The 12,732-nt window shown below is 47.3% G+C and overlaps 1 protein-coding gene across 1 annotated transcript in view; it reads right to left on the reverse strand.

The window, feature by feature from the left end:
• The window catches only part of olf413 (DBH like monooxygenase olf413), a 91,769-nt gene that overhangs the window by 9,484 nt on the left and 69,553 nt on the right, over nt 1-12,732 (reverse strand). The gene's annotated exons all lie outside the window — the stretch shown is intronic.

Raw genomic sequence — 12,732 nt, forward strand, 5'->3', positions numbered from 1 at the left:
ATAAAAAATGTAACAACGTTAAAAAAAAAGGGGGAAAGCTTGTTTTCCGCATATTCTCAAGACTCATATCTTCTTGTTCACCATTTTTCCCAGGCGGGGTGCGATAACATACGGATATTAATTCTACTTGAAGTGGAAAAATTCAATTCTCAAGCGTCGCGCTGCTGCCAAGGTAAATGAAGCGTGCCTCTCAGTGGCAGTCGACGATTTTTCCCGCTGTCCCGAGTCGGCATAGGAGGCACGAAACATACAATGCCGCGACTTCGTCTCCAAGAACGCGTGCGAAATGAATTTTGAATTTCTTCGGTGCCAGCTATTTCATTTTTGTCCAAATCCACATTTTTAGGACGAGAAAAGAAAAAAAAAAAAAGGTCTACCGAAATAACATCGGAGGAAACGACGAGAAGCGGATATTTTCACATAACGTTCGAGGGTGAAAAGGATCGGCAGATCGTATTCATTAAAAAAACAAAAATAAATAAACGTAACGACGAGCCTATGAACGCAGTCTCACAAGAGGCAAATTCTAGATTTAATTGACGGATGCAACACACTAACGTGTTTACTGTTACTGCTTTGACTTTCCTGCAAAATTGTACGATTCGCATCCACTGCAACAGCCGCAGCGAGGAAACTGTAATATATTATACTTATTCATCAGGAAAATGTAATGTGACAGAGATATGAACGGCAGTATACATGTAAATATTAGCTCCATCTTCGGGATAAAAAATATACTCGTGTTTCAATCGAGGAAAAAATCTCGAATCGGCCTGGGGTTCTACGGCTGAGGATAAAGGTTAGGGAAAGGTCGGAGCTTTGATCTTATTTCGAAGCACCGGTCGAGGCTCAAGCTTGCGAGCGCAAAATCAGCCGACGTCGATCTATTTGCGTTTATTGAGCTGCGATAAAAGGGTAGCGGCATTGCTACAGTGCGACCCGCGATAGAACCGATTGGAAAAGATAAGCAACCGGGGAACGAGGAACGAACCTAAGAGATCTCGCGCTACGTTGCTCACCGTGAGTAGAGAGAAAACGGCGGAAAAGAGAAGATCGAAATCGGAAGAAAAAAAAAAAATGTGCACACGGAGGTATATGTATATTCTATATAAATGTGAGGCTTCAAAAGAGAGGGATCAATCAAAGAAAACCTCATCTCCAAGTCTTACGCAAAATCGACCTGCTCGCACGGCACTGCAAAAAGTTGTATAATATATGAGAGAGAAAAAAACGAGTGAAAATTTTCAGTAAATTACATATACAACGTTTTAAATGAAAACATGGAATAAATGAGAGGTGAAATATCTCAAGGTGGAAGAACGTGCTTTTGAGCTGCACCGCTTGTTACGATCCGCATTCTCGCAGCTCGCACCGCGTGGCAGAAGTTGGAAATGAAATAGGAACCGAGCTCAACGAATGAGACGGGACATCGGCTGCTGCAGAGGTATATTCTCCTCTCTCGTTATAAAGTAATTCGAAACTGACGTGAAATGAGCGTAACACAGCGGCGCCCCGTTCTCCGTCCGTGCAGATGAATGCCGCACGGCCACGACGACGATGTTGAATGCCGTCAGAGACGCGGTGGTTGCCTAGTGTTGTCGCAATCGCGCGCGTGAGGAACTCTCGTGAGAAGGATCCATAAATTTCGCATTTTCATTTTCCGAAAGCCCACTTGCTCATCGTGACAGAACGTACCCCCGGGGAGCTTTCGTAATAACGTATAGAGCCACCCCCCCCCCCCCCCCCCCCCCCCCACCGCCCCTACTCCTCATCCACACCCAGGCGTCGGACTTAGCCGCGTGTCACGTGGGTGTGCATCCTATAGACGTGCTCGACGCTGCCGCACAAGGGCAACGGGATGTGAGTTACACCCTAGAAAGGACGAGGACGAGGACGTGGAGGAGTGAGAAGAGTCCTCTGGGAGCCGGGGGAGGGGATTCGGGAAGGCTCTCTCGGCCAAGGGGTGAGCTTATTCACAATGCCCGCAGTAATTGCATCTGTGCCTCGAACTGGCGACCCGGGATTCCCATCGATTCGACAATACAAGCACGCCGCCGATATAACTTGCAGCAACAGCAACTGCAGCAGGCTGTGCGCCCCTGCATCCCTGCGGCATGTTCGCTATATCGATTTTAATCGCGGTAAGTTCCGAGCGATTGATTCCACCGTCGAAGCGGGTATATCATATCATCGTATTGGAAAATAAACCGGGTGGTGCTGTGATAGAGCGGAATCCGTTTAAACGTCCCGCAATAGGGTCTCAGCATATTGTTTGAATCTGGATCAGGGCCGGCGATGATATCCTTGGATCGGGGTGCTTTTACCCGATCCCATGCTTCTTCTTCCGGCAGGAGCGAGCAAAGGGACCATCGGAGAAAGCGCCAGATCGTTTACTTTCTAACCTTTTGAACGGGTGACGACCCTATGATACAGATCTTTGGGTTGCGCACCGTGCGATATTCCGTCTTCGCGGCTTAGGGCCGGCGGGGAGGGGAAGATAACGTGACTTTTCATCCCTCGGTGACTTTCTCCGAATCGATATACAGTGGTACCTGATCTGGTTACGTTAGCCCCTGAAATTTTGTTTGCTCTAAAGCTCGAAACCAATCACCGCTGACGATGAGCAACCAATCGATTTCGAATTGCAGGTTATACGTACAGCTGGCGATAATCGTTTCAGGAATACAAATTATCTAGCGTTGTTTGACCGATCGGAGAATCCCTGAAGCATTCGTACCTTCTCACTGGTTACAGCGAGGTATTATAAATTTCTTTTACGTGAATTGTAGAGTTTGCCTCCCTCGTCTCTGCCTCTGACGTGCTTCAGAGTTACCAAAGTGTTTGAGAGCGGCGAATTCCCCGAGTCGTCAACTTAATATAAAGCAATTTACACTCGGTCGAGGGAGAATCTCTCGTGGTCCGCGAAGGCACTCTCACACGCACACACACACACACTTTGAAAATGGGCGAAAGGAGACTCGTAGCAGCCGTGGCCGTCTTAAATATAATATAAGAGCTGGGTGTGAGCCAATAAAGGATCCTCTTTCTTCAAAGTAACACCGTTAATTAGTTAGACTAGGCGAAGAAGAGCCGAGGGAAAAAATAGAAACTTGGACATTCCTTCGATCCACCTTTCGCCATAGAGAGTTTGGAGAACTACGCTCTGGGGATATAATATCGACGAGAACGAATGGCGTGGGTGGATCATGCCGGCTATACATATCGGCAACGTGATATGGAAATCTAATATCGAACATTCCTCTCTTCCGCGCAAGTACGAAAGCGAGCGAGCGATCGAGTCAAGTGCGGCAGGAGGAATTCTCTATTTTCAAACTTGCGAGTTTTAAAAAGCAATTAAGGGCTATCGCAGAATGCAAACTTCGTCCGCTCCCCAATTTACCCAACTCCCTCCGCGGCTCACCCCGCCCTTCTCCCACCTCCCACCACTCATTGCTCAACTCTTATTCTACCCCTAACTAGAGCAGGCTCTTCCCTGCCCCTCGCCACCATCGCCAACCCCATTATCGAACGGCTCAACGGCGAATTTCAAAGTTAGTTCTGCCGTCGTCTCATAACAAGCTTGAGTCACCCTATTGTTGGCGTTATCGGTGAGGAATATCGAGACGAAGGAAACAGAAATAAATAACTGTAATACGCACGTCGGCATAATGTTGCGTATCTAGTAAAATTACTGGGCTGTTTCCGGCCTCGCCGAAAGTGGCAGTTAAAAATAAAAATTTCAAATGGAAGAAAACACCACGTTTCTGCCTTGCGCGTAGTAAGAAGTTGTACCTGTTCGTTGTTATAGTTAGACTCGCGTGACGTGGCACTCGATCATTTCTTCACGACTTGGAATAACCAAGGCTAAGGCTCAATGTTATTCGTTATTTCCTGCGGCTTCGAGATGTTCATCTCACCTTGCGCAGTGCTATTGCCCGACTTACCATAGCCGCACGTATCGCGCATGTGGCAGATTTTTAAGACCGTCGCTTACGGCAATCTGAAACTGGGCTCAAGAAGGCCAACGATAACTCGGAGAAGGAAAAAGGACTCTCGCGTATATGCATGAGCGCCTTGTCGTCGTGACGGTATAAAAACGTGGACGGACACCGTTTGCGATCATGGTGGTTTCAGGTGACTAAGACCGATTGCGAGTAATTATGAAAAAAATAAATAAATAAAGCAAAACAAATAAGGTGAGGAAGAAAAACCCGAGGACGAGGAGAGAAAGAAAGGCAGAAAAAAATCATTCAAATTGCAGGCAAACAGGGCGTGGAATACTCGGGAGTGGTGGCGACGACGAGGGTGGTGAACTTAAGAACGACCAATTACCATAAAAATAATTTGCGGCCCTAAAAATCCGACGTAGAGCCCCGCGAGCTGCCGCGCTGCAAAGAAAGTTAATGTTTGGTTTAATTTGTAATTTAAATGCTCCCTTGGCTCGAGGAGACACGACCCAACGAGGGATGTTTTCGCCGTATATAGCCTGAACTTTCCCCTTTCGCAACCGCGTAAAAAGAAGCATGACGTCAACCGCAAGAAACGCGCACGGACTCACCGCCTGAAAGATTAAACTTTTGCACCAACTTCAACCCCTGTCAACATCGTACAACTGAACTTCGCACCACGTTTAGTACAAGGCCGTGGGCCGTTGTGCGTTACGCGTGCGAAAAGGGCCAGGACACGGTGAAACTGGACGACGAGGAGATGCATGGCGTCTTTATGCAGGTTTCGTCAAATCGTTTTTTATCGGACGAAAGCTGCTTTCGGCGCCGTTCTTAGACGGACATCAAGTTATACTTGGGCGCTACTCTGGCCATTACGCGGTTCGATAAGAGGTCTACTCAAATATTTAACCTCACTTACAGGCAATTACTACATCCTCCCTCTGTTATCTTGGAGCGGAATGCCAGGGGGGGAGGGAATGAAAACGCACACTCCCGGTTCGCAGTTATAAAGCGACGCGTAGAAGGTGGATAACCATAACGGTCTACCGCACGATTTTTCTCTCAGCTGTATCGTGATTAATTATTAGCCCAAAGATTTTCTCGAACACTAAATTTCACCCCGTATGCACGCGGGGGGGCGAGAAATACGGAGTGACGTGTCGGCACTCGCGAGATTATTCCGCGCTAAAGAAGAAGCGGCAGCGAGGCGAGTGAAGAAACAGCTCGAAACACCGGGTTTTCACGCAGCAACAGCAACAGCAGCACCAGCACAAGCAGCAACGACGTAAATGCTAACGCGGGGAAATTGAATTGCGCCGTACGCTATCCATCATGCGTTGAGGATTAGCTATACATTCGCATTTCACTCGGTTCAACATAGTTGAACGGATGGGTAGTCATGCAGGTAAAACACATGTTAGCTCTTAGGTATGCCGCCTCGTCGACGGCGGCGGTGGTGTTTCAGCTCGGGAATGTTCGCTCGTTTCACTCCCAGCTGCCTATAATACATAATCCGCCGCTGTAGCAGTGACTCGTGAATAAACTCCTTCAAAACTTCAAATGAGTCACGAAAATTGACGAGAATACACGTACGAGGACTGTTTCAAGCAGCTGGCACGAGATCGGTAGGTATCTACGTCTCGTGCTGCAATTTTAAGTAGCTCTGTACACGACACGGGAAAGTATTACGTACGCTCCGGGGTACAAACCTCTACCAAAGTGCCAATTATTTCGGTTCGCGTTTCCTAATGAGAAATCGAATAGATAATGAACTAGGCGATCCCGTGCTAAGAAAAAAAAAAAAAAAAACGAGAAGAACAACCGACGATTCTGATATCATTTTGAGAGTAGGTCGAAGGGTCGACTATAGCTTTGAGTATCCTGATCGATGGATAATTTCTGCTATTCTATCATAATTGTTGAAATATCGAACCATCGAACAGTCCGATGTTAACGAACTTTCCGTCGGTTTGCGAGTTCTGTGTGGGTGTCTTTTATACGTCGATGGATGAAACGTAAGTGTAGTTGAATGTGTGGGCGTGCACGGAGACCTGCGATTATAGTTATGGCGTAGAGCCACGTACGTCTCGGTTGAGATTTTCAACGTAACGATAGAATGCATATTTTAATAGACGTGTTAACAGTGGTTATAATCTTGCCTAATAGCCGTATTTGCCGGCGTGGCTGGTGGTGGGTAACAACTTGGCATGGCTTGCATGCATGTAATTTATTTTACCGCGGCAGTCTTCGTTGTTCCCTATGTTTTTACACTCCTTAATCTCTCATTCGAAATAAAAACCTGGTACACCTTTTCAGTACATTAGTGGGATGCGGATTACTCATTCCGACGCAGCAGAGTGAGCAATGCTTTATGAAAAAATTTACGACCCGGCAAGTAGATAGCAACAATAGTTGCAGCGCGGGTATATTTTTATAACGAGAAAAATCCCCGCTCATACAATCGTACACAGTACCGCATTCAAACGAGGGTATCCCTCGCCATTCATTGTTAACATCAACCCTGAAACAACGGCGGAGCAAGAAAGTCGGTAGAAAATAATTAGCGGAATGGTTTCAGCGTTCGAGCTTTGGTTCGAAAGTGAATACTGCCTCCGCGATGCGCTCATGTAAGATTAAGGTTAGGTTTGCATAAACAATTGAAGTGAATTCCAAATTTTTCGCGCGAGAAACGTCAACCTGCTTTTAGGGTTGACTCGACATTTCGTTGTCAGACCAATATTGCCAAATATATATAATTTACAGGTTTCCAAATGTCAAGTTTTCTTTGTTTCATTCGAACGGTGCGAAATATGAACCATCGCTTTGAGAAGTTGCAAGAACTTCGTTACAACTCGCCATCAGATAATACCGAATGAATACTCAGCGTCCGTGCACCACCGGAAGTTTAGAAGTGTAAAGGCTTCAAGATCCTCAAAATCGTCTCAGATTTCATTCAGCACCTGTCAGACCTTACCAGTACCTTATTCCGTTGATTGCAATGCCGTAGAAATTTTCATGCTCGAATGTATGTTTCAACGTACAGTAACAGCTGAATCGACTCTCCTATCGGTTATTCAACTTGGTGATACATTCTGTCCTAAGTACCAAACTGTCGTAGGTTTTTCATCCGCAGTCTCGATTTACAAACACGCGCAGTCATCGACGTGTGATATAGCGAAACTCCCGTAAGACACTGAAAAACTGTTGATACATCGGATAACTGTGCAGTTTTAGTGGCTGCATGAATAGAACGGCACGAGCCGTAACGAAAATTGGATCAATCGTCACGGTAGGAAATTGTGGATATACGGTTGGCAAAGCCAGAGCCGTGGTGCACGTACTCGTTTGTTCGTTATCAGGGAAAAAATGGCGGGAACATAAAACAGAATCCACCTCCATTACTGGATCTGAGGTTCATGCGGGTTATCTAAGCCCCGTTTTATCTCAACGGCACTTATTGTCTCAACGTATATAGAAGACGAGGTATAGACGTATAGTAACGCCTTTCACACCCCCCGAACAAGCGGTACTCGATGACCTTGCCATTTCTACGCGATGCTCCGGCTCGTCTATGCGAGTCTGCGAGGAAACTCTATCCTGCACCTTACCCCGAGTACAAGCGGTAGGTATGGCACTGTTCCCTATCAACATTGAGCACACGTTCCTTCCACAAAGCGAAGGAGGGCGTTTAGGGGCTCTTCTCTCCTCTCTTCACCTCGCCACTTCTCTCGTTTCTACCTCGTATCGGCATTCCGACTGTTGTCCAGATCAGTAATTAGTTTCCCCATTTGGTAGATACGAGCTTCGTGATTTGTAATAATGGAGAAGATGATTGGACGGGGGCCGGATGCGACGATGATACGCTCGCGCCTCTCACCCTGGAGGTCAAGAATTGAATTTGAGATAGGTGATCGCACCCTCCCACGGAGAGAAGGTGGGTGAACCTGTGAAACTATAAATCGTAAGGAGTCGCGCGACGCCGTCCTCGAAAGGTATAAATAATATCCCACCGAGCCAATTTCGCATCAAGAAACACGGTATTTACGGTGATATTTCGTACCCCCTAAATAGTATTAGACAGCTTTATCTCTCCCGGCAAGAACAACGTGACACGCTTCTTATCTCGGCTGGGACATTAAATAAGCTACAATTTGGTCCGCAGGGAGTCGCTCGCTCCAAGCAAACGACCAACCCCACGCAAATTTCCAGTCCTCTTTTCCGCTACTCCAAATTACACCCGGGGAAACATTTGTGTAATTTTTCGTTTCGTTTCCCCTTTTTCCTTACTCTCCTTTCTTCGTGTCCTTTCATTTCGTTCAAAATTGGTCCGCAACCATTTCCCTGGTCTCTGGTCGTAGCCTTGTCGAAATTCTTACCTGCGTCACGCATGCCTCGTCATAAATTTTCGCATACATCGTTAATCGTTAGTTTCATCAACACAATATAAATTTCACGTTTCTTCTCGTGAGCGTTTATAGTATCGCACTTGAAAGTGCCCGGGGATAGAGAAGGATGATGAATTTGTCTGATGCTTGAAGCACGATTCCTGTACACCCCCCCGGGTACAGCCGGGATGGAAATAAAGTGACGTTGAACGGTATAAGAGATAACCAATTTCCCGTAGCTTCTTCCCAGCGCCGCACACGCGGTTTTACTCAATAAGGGTAATAAGGTAGAGATTTCAAGTCGAAAGACGCGAGCGAGCTGCATCCTGGGTTCTGTGAGAAGAGGGTGAGGCTTTGCAGGCTATAAGTTTGTTAAACTATCGCTGATTCCAAGATATTTGCTCGGGATTAAGGCTCCAACTTTGCCTGCAGAAGCGGAGACGACTTCTCTTAACTACGCGGGTCGAAGTGTTCCAGGAACGTCTCTCCGGTACCGCGCCTCGGAGCCAAGATCGGTAGAAAGACAGCGCCGAGAAAGAGGGAGCCAAGGGAGGTTTTCGAGGCGCGAGGGTGTCGGAGCACTCGGATCGAGAACTGGAGCTGTAAACTTGAACGCCAACTTGGCGAGCTCCTAACTCAGGCTGCAAGTATGTAGGTGGCTCCACGTCCTATCGGATCCCCGGTCCACCGAGATAGTTCGGGATTACCTCCTTCCAGGTGCCGCCGAGAGCAGGATGACTGCGCTAACTCTGATTTGAAGGATAACCGCGGACATAATAGTTGCATTATCGCCCTCAGAGAGAGAGAGAGGGAAAGACGGGTAGAAGCTGCTCAAACGTAATTGGGAGAGTCATGCATACTGAGAGTTCGGTTTTGGAAACAGGCACGCGCTTCTGCATCGGCAAAGCCAAATCCTGGTCCACCCTAGCATTACCTATACATTATACTCCCGTAGCAGTTGGTCAAGTTGACATCCATAGACATTCGGGCAGTGGATACGTGGACACGCTATTCATCCTCGAGGTAACCGAACCACCCTGCGCTCCAGGAAAATGGATCTCTATCTAGCTCTTTGGTTTCACCTCGATGTTATCTTGGTCCTCGCTGCCAAGGCAAGGTCAACGCGCCTTCGCGACCCTGACGTCGTCGATCCGTACGCGTATTAAAATAAATACACCATCGCCCATATTTCACCGCCGATTGATGGATAGCGTCCGTTGTCAAGGCGCATACTTGACGTGCCCGTTAGCCGCGTACCTGCTCTATCCAAGCAAAGTATATCACGATCGAGAAACGAAAAGGGAAGAAAAACACCTCGGCGTCGGTCGTGATTTGTACTAGCAAATGAACAAATAGTGACAAGGAACGACCGTCGTTGACCGCTCGACTTCCACATCAACTTCCAACGGAGCTGGATCGCTGCACGTGTATAGAAAGTCTACGTATTGTAGAGCTATTTCACTCGGTGAGGCAGGCCCGCGCTATTTACGGAACGCGGCATGAGTCGCCGTTTTCAAACCATTTGTTAGATAAATTGCTGGTGGGCGGTTCGCTCGCTTGTATACCGACGATTATTCATCGGAGAAACGGCAATAAATTAATTACAAAAGGGGTTTTTGCATCTTGCTTCGTGATGCAGTTGCTGCAGCTCATTCGCTCGCTTGTCCGCGGTACAACTCTTGCGGTTTCTACGTACGTACAACGTACTGGCGCGCGAAAATACGCTACCCGTATTAGCCGAGTGAGCAAGTAACGAACTAGCCGCAATATTTATCCGCGATAAAGGGGATCGACGATCCAACTACTCTGTAAAATTCCTTCAAAGAGATAAAATACCCCGCAGTTACAAAGGCGCTGGTCCACGCCAATAAATACGCGCGATAACAGCTTGCTCAGGTGTTTTATACTCGGCCCAGGTGCAGCTGGCTCCTGGTTCCGTGTCTCCAAACTCCGGGCGATAAGAGTGACCTTATTCCCCGCCTCAGAACCTCAGCACCCGCCTTGGAACAGTAGCGAACTTAACAGGGCAAGACTCCCGCCTTCTCGCAGGGTGCTGGAAGTGTGATCAAACTTTCCTTTTAGAGTTGGACAGCGTCGTGTTCGCGCCCCGCAGCTATTTCTCCGTAAATTGTTTAAAAAATTCAACCCGAGGATTACAAATTCACTTTTCAAACTTTCTAAAATTTTCAACATTAACCGAATCACTCGGTGTGAGGGGTTGTATAGGCTGGCGATGGATTGTTCCTGGAGCGGCAGAGCTTCGTCGACTTAGCGTAAGTAGGAAGGATTAATGTAACTCCTTGAGACCCGGTGCAGGTCTAAGCATCGAAGCATGCAGGGCTCGGCGGCCTGCAGGTATAACCAATTTCATCTTACCCGTCAAGCATGCAAATTAGCTGCATACAAAATAAACCAATGCAAACCGGAAGTTATCGCCTGGCCGTTGACGAGAAACGACGCGGAGTTCTGATCGTGCGATGTTAGCGAGCGAACCCCTTTTTTCCGAACAAGAAACGCGTTTATCGTATGGAATCATCCTCTTCCGTTTACCGGCGGCATCCTGCACAGCTGGCGTTGACAAGACGGCCGAAAGGGTTTTCGAAACTATTGCACGAGCAGATCCTGCGCTTACGATGATTAAGTTTGTCTCGAGTTGCAATGAGCCGTATAAAGGTACTATCGGGCCGATCTTCGTCCTGAGAAAACAAGCGAAACTCCTCGCTCCTCCCATATCGGCGGATAAAATCCTTCTGATAATTATCGCAAAGTGCAGAAGAGCACCTCCGGTTTCTATTCGTCGAGGGGACGCAGTCGGAAAGGATCAGATAGGATCTTTCGGTTACAAGTATGGAAGCGTTACTCCGAGTCGTCTTCGTGGTACGTAAAGAAACTTCGCGACTTTAATAACTATACGATAGCACGGCGAAGCTTCGAGTATAACTTTGTGTAATCTGTGACTAATCTCGTAACTAGCGCCGGTTCAACGAAAGACCGGAATTAAGGATAATCCGAAATACGAGTTTAATTGCTGACCCTTCGGATCCCTCATAATCGCGGACCGACGTTCCAAGGGATTGGTCCGGATAGCTGTAGCGGGTAGAAATCTGATTGCGAAACTGATTTACGAAACTTTCGTTCACGGGTTTGGTAAATTGGAACCAAAAGTTGGCGACATTATATTTCCCACGCTCGTATACCAAACAGAAAACTATATCCAACAAGGAGGAGATTTCGATTTTTTCACTACGGCAATCGGACGGGCGCAATATAAATTTTCTTTCTCACAATTGCGAAATTTGCAACGATATAGTTCAGTGTTCGCAACCGACATTAGTTTTTTTAAGAAATCGAAAACACGCTCAAATGACACGGTGCTCCTCGATCGTTGTTTCCGTCGTTTGTTTACAAATCTTGGATAAACATGTTTTTGGCACCGCTCTAGAAGAAGAACTCAAAATACCCTTGCTCGGAGTGGGAAAAAAGATAAAGAATGAAAATAAAACAAACTTTTCTCAGAGGTAAACTATTGCCACCGTAAATAGGATTCTCCAGTGGTTTCCTCCCCATCATCCCCGTTTCACCAAGGAAGCTCGCGTATTCGCGACGGAAAATCAGCATATAAAATAGCGAGAAACGGCGATGCCGTACCGCCGCATTTGTAGAGAGATTCAGGCTCGCGGATCGGATTCAACAGCAACCAAATGTCAATTAAGAAAGTTTTCACCTAAGATAGTGGGCAACGGTTCAACGACATCGGCCTGCCACTGATATTGCAGGTATTTTCGTAGCGCAAAGGTAGGCGAGAGTCGTCAGAAAACCGAGATAGAAACCAGGTCAACAAGCCAATTTTATACCGGTAAGGGCATCGCCTTATTTCGGCCCCCAGAGTACGTTCCTCGGAGCAGCGAGAATCCCCGAGGGACGGGGTCGAATTTACATACCAGGAACAAACAAGCAAGGCAGTTCGTTCGATCGTTCCGCGTCTCGCGAAGATCTGAAGGGAGAAAGAGAGAACCGAGAAAGGGAGACGGGATTCCCAGGATTTTCGCGCGAGCTTTCGCCGTACGTCCCGACGGTCCGTGAATCGCGCGCGGCATCATCTGTGCTCTCACGTTCTTTGGTAGTACCTCGTAAATTTCCAACGAACCAACCGTTCGACGAATTGCTTCCTGGAGTAGGAATGCCTCTTATTAGTTCCATAACCCGGTGCGAGGATCGATTCCCTCCAGATATTTCGTGACGGAAGAGAAAAGGGAAGGTCTTACAACGGAAATTCCGCCATGATTCGTCCGTCAGCGACGCGCGCAGGATATCTCGATTTTCAACGTACACGTGTGATATTCGACAAAGCCACGAGGCATTGGCAGTTGGAAATTAATCAAATTCCTCTTCCCCCTGCT

Source organism: Neodiprion pinetum, chromosome 4 (genome assembly GCF_021155775.2).
Source record: "Neodiprion pinetum isolate iyNeoPine1 chromosome 4, iyNeoPine1.2, whole genome shotgun sequence".
NCBI lineage: Eukaryota > Metazoa > Arthropoda > Insecta > Hymenoptera > Diprionidae > Neodiprion > Neodiprion pinetum.